The sequence below is a fragment of the Ylistrum balloti genome, unplaced genomic scaffold (assembly GCF_031769215.1).
Source record: "Ylistrum balloti isolate Yb309-2 unplaced genomic scaffold, AGI_CSIRO_Ybal_v1 Utg369752, whole genome shotgun sequence".
Taxonomy (NCBI): Eukaryota; Metazoa; Mollusca; class Bivalvia; order Pectinida; family Pectinidae; genus Ylistrum; species Ylistrum balloti.
The window spans coordinates 1,614,915-1,628,412 of record NW_026781955.1 but is presented as its reverse complement, the minus strand read 5'-3'; positions in this window follow the sequence as shown (position 1 = coordinate 1,628,412).

Below are 13,498 nucleotides of genomic sequence, written 5' to 3'. Positions count from 1 at the left end.
TATAAACAGAGCTGCATATAATTGAAAGGTAATATAAACGCCTTGTTTAATCATAACGTTACATGTCAAATATATAAACATAAAACAGTAAAGGAAGGATACTCAACATCAATTCACAACAAAGAAACCAGGGAAAAACATCTCTTGTCTGAAATGTACCACGAAAGTCAGTACGATTCCAGCGTTAAAAAGACATATGAACCTCAAACACAGTACCAAAGTAACCAGGTATCTGTGCACTGTTTGCTTAAATCATTACTGTCGGAAATATGTAGCCACACGTCACATTAAAAACCAACATCCTGATGAGAAGGGGGATAACCTCATCCAGCCAGAAATGTATTCACCTAAAAAAAATCGCTAACAAACCTACAGCATGGCAACCCCCATTTGAGGCCAGAAGCACTCAGGACTTCAAAAACGTGAAATTTAGAATTAAACCAGCAGTGGATGATACTATAGAGAAATCCTCCACCAAGAAATCAACTACACCAGCTAATATACTCAACAGGATACTTGAAGAAGATTTATATCTGTCCTCAGATGAAGAAGACGAAGTGGAACAAAATAGACACTACTACCTGTACAACTATGTTACAGAAAATGATACCAAATTCCATCAAAATCAACCAGATCTTAATGACACCTTTTGTCTTGATGAAATTAATGAACATATGAATCAGGAACCTATATACATACATAGTATCTATGGAATTTTTAAAGCATCTTGATATTGTCGGCGAATTGTTAAGATATTGTTTACGTCATAATTATTATTGCACTTTGTCCATTATCACGTCATGTTCACTACCGCAAAAGTATACTTTAGCTGTTGTAATATTTTGAATCACCGTCCTGATGACGACTGCATGGTCGAAACATGTCGACGGAAGTTTATTCTTAAGAATAAACAGATACAAGAGTTCCTGGATGTTGAGTATCCTTCCTTTACTGTTTTATGTTTACATATTCTAAGGATCTCTATTGAATACCCTGTGGTATCCATCTAGGAACCATACCGCAATCTAAGACTTCAAGAGTGTTGGTTCTCCAACTTTGTTTTCTCCTTCCTATGTCAAATATATGTTACGTTGTAATAAGGACAAAATGGGGATAGACAATCCACAAAAGTGTGTATATTACAATTTCAGCAACATTTATTCCATCCAGTTGTTCCATGATTCTCGGCAGCAATATGTAATACATAAATATTCATCACTCAATCAATTTTTTTTAATCATAATGCAAAAGGTTGTTTGCATAAGACTGGTAAAACAAGAAAATAATATTATATAGTATTTCTAATGATATACAAAATGTAAAGTTTGGTTTGAGGGGATGATTACCTAACTTACAATTGATACCATTGGAAGTGATAAAATAAGTTACTAAAACGATAGCATGCAGTGTTGATCTGAATTTATGTATATATACATATATACCTTAAAATTGACTTGTGTTTCTGGGCAGTTCAACGATAACAAAAGCATTAAAATGCAAATCAGGGTTACGAGGAGAAATTCAAGTAAAAGTACGTTCCCAGATGAGAACAAGCTTTTCAATAACGAAACATTGACGCATGATAACGAGATACAGCTTATACATCACACACAGATGTAATATTGCTGACGTGACAATAAATTCTACTCAAGTCTTTAGCAATCTGTATTCCTGTAATTTGTCAACGTTGACAGTATCATGAAAACCGAATCGACTTTATCTAAAAATCATGGGTGTGGTTTATTAAGTCTCATAGTGCAGTCGTTTTGCGTGCAGTGTGCGAATCCACCCATGTTTACGAATAGTCGATCTAAAATAGATGATAAACTGGTCTTGTTGTATAATAGATTGTACAGCTTAGGTAATGTCTCCTGTGTGGTATACACAATGTTACTTCCATCAGGCTTATGTAATAGTTGTAAATATATTATTGATAAGTCGGGAATTCTTGGTTGTTTTATGATCGACTGGATGTCAGACATGCTTTTAAGTTTTTTTTTTTTATCATCATTTCTTATATAATTTTACTGTTATCAAAATAGCTATATTTTTTCGAAATTGTTTTATAATCCACTGCATTCTCATTATGCAAAAGAAGAATCTACTGATGAGATTGTGAACCAAATTGAGTATGAACTGATGTTACATAGAGGTCAACAAGTGATGCAAGGAATAAAAAGGAACTTGAATTAGTCTAGTTAATAACTTAACGATATCCGATCACACTAATCTGTTAAACAGACTTACATAGAAAACATTCTCTTAAACATACCTCAGAAAAGTCAACTTAAGAGTTAGTGTTACGTCACTCCTGATAAAGTGTACTCTCACTCAATGAGTTATGTTCCCTTACTCATCAGTTCCGTCACTAATTCATGGGACATCATTCGTCTCGTGTGTACGGGCGAGTCGCTCTTGATTAATTGGCTATTAAATGAAGTCATAAGTTAGTGTACATTCACCCATTTCATGAGCTAATATAAATTTACCTCATGACTTAACGTTCAGCTACACAACTTATGAGAGGTATTCAACCACTAAACGTATGAGTATGATTTAAGTCAATTCAATTAAGGTGTTGCCAACCAACACTAAAGCAAGTATGTAGTCACTCAACAAGTAAATATTCAGCCACTGGATTAATGAGTCAATGTTTGAAGTAATGGGTTAATGTTTAGTCAGTTAACTAGTGCGGAAATGTTAAGACATTCAAATCAGAAGTAAATATTTCATCATTGAACTCGTGAGTAATAGTGTCTATTTTCTCAACTAAGAAGTAACTTGACAACCAGTTCATTTTTAATTGTTAAATTACGATAGCATATAATACACATTTGTATTTTGAGTTCAGGTATACAACTCATGCACAAGAGTTCCGTTACTCAACTCACGAGTCAGTGAGTTTCCATTAACTTAATTGTGGAGTAAGCGTCCAGTCACTTTACATTTGAACAACCAATGTTTAAGTCGTGCTACTAAAAGAATGTCTTCAGCTGTTCTGTTGAAAAATCTCAAGGCAAGTGATGTGGATAACGGAATATATTTTATTGTTAATGTCTACAGCACGTATGATAATGAATAACTTATACTAAAGTCAGAGTAATATATCACAATATGTCTGACAGCAAAGGGTAAACAAATACATAAAGCAGAAATAGGAGTGTCCTTTCACAGTGATGCTTTTGTTCATTCATATGACCAATTTTTAATCTTACATATTTATCATTGATACTTTGGGAGTTCTTGTTTAAGATCATTCCGATACGGAACAACCTTTTAGCGTTATGCATTCTTCATACAGAATTACCTGTCGGTAAATAGCTACTTATTTTGTACAAGTACTTTTAAATTTTTTATTAGGCTAACGAGTTGATATTGATTTTCATAACACAATTCTGATGACTTACGCTAATATATTTTCAAAGATAAATGATGGGTTTTTAGGACATGTTCGGATGTGCGCCGTATTGTCACACTGCAAATCGAAATTCGACATTTGAGTCTTCAGTGTCGCGTCCTCTAAACAGAGAGAAAATGGCGAAAGAGACCAAGAGTAGAAGAAAGGGAAGAAAGGAAACTATAAGGATCATGATCATTTCCATTGCAATAGGGGAACTTCTAAGCAGGAGAGAAATTATGAACCAAACTAGGTATCAATTAAATTTTCATATGAATATAAGTGAGACTCTACGCTAAACGATTATTATTATCCTCATTACAATTTTAACGGCCCGTCAACACATGAAAAGTCATTAGGACCATCCACCGGTAAAACACACTGCGATCCAAAAAGGAAATAACATCAAACAAACTAAAAGGTTAAAGATAAATGATTAATGTTAAACCGTCAAACTTCAGTTATTTTGCCATTAAATAATTACATGTGCAAGATATATATGTATGCATCAGGGTTTCCTATCGTAAAGTTTCATCATATTTTCACTCCTAGTACTTTGTATTTTTCAGTTGCTTAAAAAAAAATCAAACATATGTCTTATCAGTGAAATTTATCAAGTCCTTACTGATACAATACACATATCTGGTGTCACGTTAATTGGTCACCTGTTATAATTCATCACGTTGTAGTTATATTTAGTTCCCCTACATAATAAATTCTACATCAAGGGAAATGAAATATTCAGATCGAAGTCTCCATATTTATTTCACAAGATATTAACAATACTTTACTGATCATCTATAACGATTACGGTGACTTTTCAAGGTAAAATGAAAAGCACAGAGCAAGGACGTCTTTGGGGCATTACTGATCGATATGGTCTCATCAACATTGCCAGGTTCCTGCTAAATGCTGAAAATGCTACATTATTTATATTTCAAAGAGTTAACAGGTTCATCCTCAGAACTATAGTTAGAAGGCATGTGTTCAAAAAACCATTGTTATGGAAAAATAACAGTTTACGATACGAAGATGAGGACACAGGGAAATTGTCAACCACGACTGTTTTTGCCATTACGAAAATCGGCGATATAGGTCGCAAATGATGATAGTGGTATTATCAAAACTTTGTCATATGGTGTAATCGCTCATCAGAACCTGATAATAAAAGTACAGGTTACTTATCGATAAAACAAATGACAAACATGCACCCTGAGCTGATGACTGGTCCCAGATATAGCATACAATATCAATGATTGGATTGTTGATCTAATGGTTTTCTTTAATTTGCCAAATCTGTCAAGAGGATTGATCCGTTTTGTAAATATTGTGACACCATAGTGATCTGGACCCAATCTCAGATCTATTCAACATGGTAGCGTGTAGGCTGTCACAATATATATAGAGCTAAACCCAATAAATAATTAGATAATTAACGATTAAATTCCTCATCAGGAGTTCATGTTCATTCCATCTGCATTCAGGACTAAGTGATGTTTCATCTCCGTAGTTTCCGAGTACTCCATCTGTTATACCTTTTAATTCACGCTGATCATGACATTACTTTGACCTGGACTTGACCTTTTGTTGTCATCTAATTCAGTATAATCAGATAACTAAGTAATCACTTATGAAAAATGTTCCAATAGCATCAGACTATCCTGTGGTTATTTGAGCAAATCATGTTTCTAGATATGTAGCTCAGTTGTACAGAAAACCAGAAGATTGTAATAAAGTTCAATATTTAATTAGGCAATGAATCTCATATTTGATAATAAGTTACATTAATAATTCTATCAGACTCACACAATCTTCCACACTAGTAGTTAATTTCTACAACTGCATATTCGATTAAAATGGACAAAATTATTACTATTATATTAGCTTTCCTGGCATAAAATTAGCACATTACTAGAAGGCCTAAGCTTACATTAAAATGGGCAAAATCTTAACATACGCAAGTTAGGAAATTACAAATCCATTCTAGGTCGGGTCTCTACACACTTCCAAAACATTTACATCCTTAGATAAAATAAGGGAAAAACTAACATTCATATATTCCAGACTTCTATCCCTTCTCACAAAAATAATAGACTTCTTACTTCTTAATAACGAAAATGCTCTTTCAGTTCGAACGTGTATTTATAAAGTTAAATTCAACTATTCTATCACCATGCTTAACTCTCAATATTTCTTTCTCACTACTAAGCCTAGTACAAAATAGATTTACATACCCCTGTGAAGCACTTGATAAGGTAACCACAGACCGGGAATTTAGAAATTACCCAGTGATAAAAATACCGCCCTAGTACGTTTACCTTAACTATTATTGTAAAATATTAAATAATTACAAAAAAACTTCTCAAAAGACCCTTAATAATAACTTCCTATTAGTAATACCACCCCCGACATTTCACAGGACAAAAGACAGGCCGCATCGGGACTAGGAATTCACCAAGTTACCCAGCGGATAGTACAAATACAGCTCACATACAACACACACCTGTACTAGCTGACAGCTACTGTCCAACTGAATCTGGTCGGAAAAGAGCAACAGACGCTCGTCGGTTTTCACGTGCTGATGTTCTACCGTCGGTTTATCCGTCGGAATCCCGAGATCCCATAACTACGATAAATATTAATACCAATTTCCCGTAAACACAATGAAAATACTGCAGTCATATTAATTCTATAAATAACTTCTACAAGTGTGCACAGTTAATACGTCACTTCCGGTCAAAACAAAGCATGGCACAGCAGAAATACTCCACATGGTACTGATAATATTTCACCACTTTCCTTGGTCACGATGGATAGCAACTATCAAGAACATTTACACATCTCTAAGAAAGATTAAGGTATTAAATACATATGTCATTTATTGCAAAATTAATATTTAAAAGCGTAATATAAAGTGATACTGGGTCACATCACCATTCTGTCACACTACCCCTCTCTCAGCATGTTCATGTCCCCATGAACATTACTTAATTATTAATTTACAAGAATTCAAATAATAACGTACATATGCAACTGATGTATATAGATAACTTGGTATGAATATTCACTCAGCAGTATTTCCTATTTAACTATTTTGAATTAACAACTGGCTTTATAATGATCATACATGTACATCACAATTGTAAATGTCACTCATTTCGTTTCCTTTTTCTTACAGCATGCAAGGTCTTGACCATTTCTTTCACCTCAGTAAGCTCCTTCCTAGTATTATGTAAGTCACGTGAAATGTCCACCAGGAGTTTACTTTGGCCCTCCATAACCGCCTGTTGTTGCTCTATCAATGTAATCAAAGTTGAAGCCCAAGAGGGAACTTGAGCCGTAGATGGTAGCTCAGTAGAACTATTCTCAGTTCCTTTTTGACTCTGGTCAGGTTTGCTGGGTTCTGTGTCTTCTAATAGAGACATATCAAAATCCTCTAAAGAGGACATTAACACCTCAGCTTCTTGGAGGGGTGAAGGGCATTTGATTTTTGATCGTGAGAGCCATATCTTATTGGAGTCCTCCTTTGCTAGGATGGTATAATGTATACCTTCTATTAACTCTTGGGATGAGTTTGGCTTATTTAAATAAGTACTTTCATCAAATGTTACACCCGATCCAATCATAGACCGAACCTTTGTGGTATGTGGCGTATAAGACTTTACGTTGTGCTCCAGCTGCGCTCTTCTCGGGGATCGAAATAAACATAACGTGCAAAAGAAATTGCTGGCTTCTAATGGAAGATGTATTTGTAAATGTGCGCAACCACCCTTTTCTTTTCTGCAGTCAGTTTACTGAAATTACACGGATATGCCCGTCCTCTAGTGCTTACTTGTACTTCACGTTGGTGTGACATGATGTGTGTTCTTTCTGGAAAATATCAAGAGGATGAATTACGTCGTACATCTTGGACTCAGTAACCTTCCATTCCCTTTAATGTCTGAAGAGATTCTTCCCACTGAATATGTAACTATACTATGATAAACCTGGTCCATGGTTACGTGTAGTGCTTGACAGTATCCTAAAAACTCATCGCAATGTAAACATCCACACGGATATTATAAATGTTTGTTGGCATTCGTTATCCAGTTGGGCTTAAAAATTCCCTCATACGGCTTAAGCTTGTCATGGTGTTAGTACCCTTGCCCTTTTTCTTTTCATCAATGAGGACTCTGTAATTAACATCTGTTATTTTCTCTGTTATCAGGTATGGACCAAAATAAGCTGGCTGCAGTTTTGGCGAAACACCTATTTTTCTTTCTTCATTTAGGCACCAAACCAAGTCTCCAACTTTGTATGTTACAGCTTGAAGATCAAGATCATAATGATCTCTACGACGTCGGGCATTGTGTTCCAAGTGTTCACGAGCAATATTATGTGCTAACTGCATCCTAGACCGAAGAAGGTTAACATAGTCTCCATAACAGGTGATATCTTCTTTACTACAGTTTCGACTGCCATAAACAATCTCTGCTGGGAGACGAACTTCTCTACCCATCATCAGCATATTTGGAGTAATTCCTGTAGACTCATGTGGAGTTGCTCGATACGCAGCTGCCAAACACCCTAAGTTCCTGTCCCAGTCACACTGTTCACCTTTAGGAAATGCTTTCATCATTCGTATTAGGGTACGGTTGAATCTTTCTACTTGACCGTTACACTGTGGGTGACGTGGTGACGTCCGGGTCTTTTTAATCTCCAACAAGCGACACAATTCTCTGAAAACTGAACTTTCATAATTTCTGCCCTGATCAGAGTAATGATAATGGACAACCATAACGACTAATGACCTCATTCAATATAACTTCAGCACATGTCCTGGCGGTTTGGTCTGGTATAGGTAAAATGTCCACCCACTTTGAGAAATAGTCTGTCACCAACAATATGTATTTGTTTCCCCTAGGAGTCATCGGAAGTGGACCCAATACATCGGTAGCTAATCGATCTAAAGGCTCACCAACGAGAATGGTTCCTAGTCCAGCCCTGTTGTTTTTAATGGAGGCTTCATCTGTCCACATGTATGACAACGTTGACATCTTCACGTACGTCAAACCAATAAAAATGTCGGAGTAATTTTTCCTTTGTCTTCTTATTCCCTAAGTGACCCCCTAACAAGTTGTGCATGTGCATCATGACATCATCTCGCAACCCATGAGGTACTAACATCTGCAGGTAATGTCCTGTTCCATCTCTTTTATGGAATTCTCTACAGAGTACACTCTCTTGAAGAGTAAGACTTTGGAATATGTGCCAATAATGTCTGACAGCTGAATTACACTTAAGAATTTGTTCATGCTTGGGTCGAGTGCCCTTTTCCACCCATTGGTATATATAGTGGAGATCATCATCAATCTGTTGAAGATGACTAAGGTTTTTGGAACTGTATGAAGACTGCCATGGGGTCCAGGTTACATTTTCTCTTGTTTTTTCTGGGTTGTTTTTAGCTTGTAATCTTGTAGTCACTGCTCTGATCTCCTTCACAGTGGTAACCAGCAGGTTGCTCTGCATATCCGCTGTCCGGCGAGTACACTTCTTGCATGGGCCACACAGTAAGTCTGGAGAGAGCTTGGGACAGCTGCATTCGTATGGGTTATAACATCGTGACATTCCGTCTGCATTACTGTGTTTTACTCCTGGTCTATATTCAATGATGAAATCAAATGAGGATAAGATCTCCAGCCATCTTGCAATACGACCCTTTGGTTCTTTCATGCTGAATAGCCATACTAGCGCTTGATGATCTGTTCTGACAATAAATTTACGACCGAGTAGATATTGTCGGTAATATTCAACAAAGTTTTTTACAGCAAGAAGCCCTTTATCTGTCACACAATAGTTGCGTTCAGCACGATTGATTGTGTGGCTGCCGTAAGTAATCACACGATGCTCATTGTCTTGTTGTTGACTGAGGACCGCCCCAATACCAAAATCACTAGCATCAATATCTAGGGTATACATGCCTTCATCACGAAAGTAAGCCATGCCATCAGGACTTGTTAATTTCTCCTTCATGACTTCAAAGCTGTGCTGCCAGTTCGAATCCCAGTGAAATTTCCTATCTTTCTTTGTCAGCTCTACCAAGGAATACACAATGTCTGAGAAACCTTTGACAAATCGCCTGTAATAACTTGCCATCCCCAAAAACTGTCTGACATGCTTCACATATACTGGTGTTGGCCAGTCTAATATTTTCTTAGCATTGTCAGGATTGGGTTTGACCCCTCTCTCAGATACCACATGGCCAAGGAATGGAACTTCTTTTTGGAACAATTTGCATTTTCCAGGTTTTAACTTCACCCCTGCATCTTGTATGCGTTGAATTACTTCCTCAACTCTCTTTAAGTGTTCCTCAAACGTGGATCCGAAGACAATGATGTCATCCAAATAAATTAAACATGTCAGCCACTGTAGTCCGCTAAGTGCAATTTCGATAAATCTTTGGAAAGTTGCAGGTGCATTGCTAAGGTCAAATGGCATAGTCTTGAACTCGTACAATCCATACTTGGTAATGAAGGCAGTTTTTGGTATATCTTCCTTTTTCACAGGGATTTGATGATATCCTGCCGTTAGGTCAAAGGTAGAAAAATATATAGCACCAGTAACAGAGTCTAGACAGTCTTGAATGCGTGGTAAAGGAAAAGCATCTTTAACTGTGACATTATTGACTCTACGATAATCAACGCAAGGCCTCACTTTTCCAGACTTCTTTCTGACAAGACAAATAGGAGAACTCCATGGAGATGATGATTCTTGGATAACCTTTTGCTTAACCAACTGTTCTATTGCCTTCTTTTCCTCTCCAGCAAAAGCTATAGGTACCCTACGCGGTCTCTGCTTAATTGGTGGATTATTCCCAGTATCAATACTATGTTCTACTAGATGAGTCAATCCAATATCAGTATCATCCCGAGAGAAACTGTTTGAATATATATTCAGTAAAGTAGCAATAGCTAGGCATTTCCCTTTGTCGAAGTCTATAGTTGCACCCTCGTACAAGTCTTGAAGATGGCATGGTAATTCTGCTTGTGAGCCTTTTCCGTTCTGTGTAGTTAAAGGATGACTTAGATTGGGTTCCCGACAAATCCTGATTCTCCGTATTGCTTGGAAGTTTGTCCTTTCTGATAAATCTTCCGAATCTGCGAAAGGTATAATGTGGTCCACTGGTTCAGCCTGACCGATGATTGTATCCTGATTAATTGATACATCTGTTGCCATTGGATTAAGTAGTCTTACTTTAGCTTTAGCTTTAGTTCTGATATCAACCACGCAAGGAGCAATAGCTAAATGGTATCGTTTAGTGAACTTATCGGAAGATTCGACAAGAAAATTGCTGTCAGACTCCTCCTCCAATCTATCTACATATGTCTCAATAATAGCCTCTGTATATCCTGGTATAACATAATGATCAGCTGCTCTGACATTCCGGATCCGGCTTGGTGAGGTGATGGATGTACAAGGTATAGTGACTCCCCCTAGGATGATTTCTCCTCTAGCCAAAAAAATGTCAGCAGGGCCCTTATCATTATCCATCAATAAATCAAACCCCAATAAAGCATCATCTGTAATATCCGCTACAATAGCTACACAGTCTAAGACTAATGTGTCTAAGTGGAGGGTGAAATGAGCTTTTCCAAGGCTACTCAATATCTCATTGTTTGGTCCTTTCAGTCCTTCTGCTGGTTTTAGTCTGGGTCGCTTCTCTTCTGGTATCTTGTAATATATATGTTCAGATATAAGAGTTCTGGTTGCACCAGTATCAGTAGTAAATACAGCTTCTACTCCATCCACCTTTCCTTTTATGTATAATCCAGAGACTGATGGTGTTTTCTGTCTAATGATCTCTTCTTGATTTTTAATGTGACCTCTATCTGGTGATAGGTCCAGGATTCCATCGGCATCCTTCTGATCACTTGAAGTAGCCGTATTTAGTTTAAAGTCTGTGCTGGTGCTGCAGTGTCCCTCCTAGGATTTACCAATTTCTGTTGTCTTAAGTTGCTATTATACCTCTGACAATGGTCCGGTTTGTAAGCAGCTGAAGTAGTAGAGCGATCAGCTTGGTGTGGACAATTCCTGGCAAAATGGCTAGGATCTCCACAGAGATAACAAGCACCTTATCATGGCTTAGGTTTAGTATGGCCATGTGACTTCACAACTGCTTCCTTAATATCTACTAAAAGTGAAATGAGAGTTTGAGTATCTAGCAAAGTGTTTGGCTTAGCATCGATGTATTCTTTCATCCCATTATTATTTGTCATCTTGACCTTGACCTTACTCTTCTTTGATGCATCAACATTTCTAATCTTGTCTGTTGTGTCGTCTTCTGACCCACTGTTGTACTAAGCGTTACGTATTGGTCCATCTTGTGATACTGTATCATCCCTCTGAGATCTTCTTGTCTCTACATAATTTACTACATGGAAGGCTGCCTCATCAATATCTGTAGGTTCTTTGTGATATTCAACTTCAAAGCTAGCCTTGTGATTCAGGAGCCCATCAAAAAACTTTCTTAAGAGGTCCTCTGATCTAGTTCTATTATCCCTGTGTTTGTGTGCCTTGTCATACAATCGCTTCAAGTCAGCAGCATAATCTTCCACACTCTCTCCTGACAGTTGCTGTCTTCTAAAAAATTGTGCTGTAAAAGTCTTGGGTGTCTCGATAATTCTATATCTGTTGTGAAGCTCCTTCACCAATGCCTTGTAACTGTTTCTAACTTTCCTACTGAGTTGTCCAAATACAAAATCTCCAGCCTTTCCTTGCAATCTAGGCAGTGATTGGTCCAGTCGTTCACCCTCATCCCAATCATTTCTATCAGCTACAGTTTCAAATCTGTTATACCAGATCTTCCAGGTCTCCTTATCAGTAAAGGGAGGTAACTTTGTATTGTTGGACATCTTGGTGTTTCTTGGACCATAGTCTGTATGAGCAATGACATTGTCGCTCTCTTCTTCAGACCTCTCCATAATGTCAGCCTCCTCACTATCCGAGCTGGATACATGTGACGGGTGACGTCTGGTCGTTTGATGTATACAGTGTGAAGGTTATGCGTTTCTGGTACTGTCTAAACTATCGGGTTTTTCTTTTGTTGATGCTAAAACCTCTGCCATTAAGGAAACACTGGCCTGTAACTGAGTTTTCATCTCTGCTAACTGCATTTGCGTTTTCATAGGGACATCAGAAGCCGTACCATTTGCATTGTTAATGGTATGTGGTGATTCACCAGTGGAGGATTGGTTGACGCCACATGTCCTGAAGTAGTTATTACGACTGACTGCCGAGAGTTAGGTCCAGGCCTGATCTCCACCTCACTATCAGTGGTGTCTTCTAGATGTACTGGACTAAGCTGACGTTTTCTTCTGGAGCGGCGCTCTGTACCCCCAGCCATGTTTATAGCTGTAGGACTGAGATGAATACACAGGCAGTTACCACCTGTATTATACACCTATGACTAATAAATTGGATCTGAGGATATTTTTTACACAGGTGAAATACCTGGATTTCGCCAATCACCAAAGAATTGGATCCTGGGATATTTATTACACAGGTACAATACCTGGATTTCGCCAATCACCAAAGAATTGGATCTTGGGATATTTATTACACAGGTGAAACACCTGGATTTCGCCAATCACCAAAGAATTGGATCTTGGGATATTTATTACACTATACAGTGAATAAAACAAGGATAATTCCCTGACTACAAATGTTTTATAGTCCCAAGGTTGGAATGTATTGTAACAGTTTTCTTCTAGCTTGTAACCTTATAACACAGAAACAATGTAAAATCTGAGATAAGGGTACTATGATATAAAATCATAATATACCATATGTACACTAACTGGTTTGTAAAATATTTTGATTATAAAGCTGCATTGTCTTTAGAACCTTCATGTATAAATAATAATTAATACTATGACTGCAACCTTGCTAATGGTTACCATTTTTTTTAAACAGCTGGCCATCTTAACAATATTTTTGTTAAAAAACTGCGAGTTACCAAAACTCGCTAACCAGGTATCATCCCTACGCGGATATACCATCACCTCACTTCGCGACAGTAAAAAAAAATAAAAATACCATTCAGCACCATGTTACACAGACGAC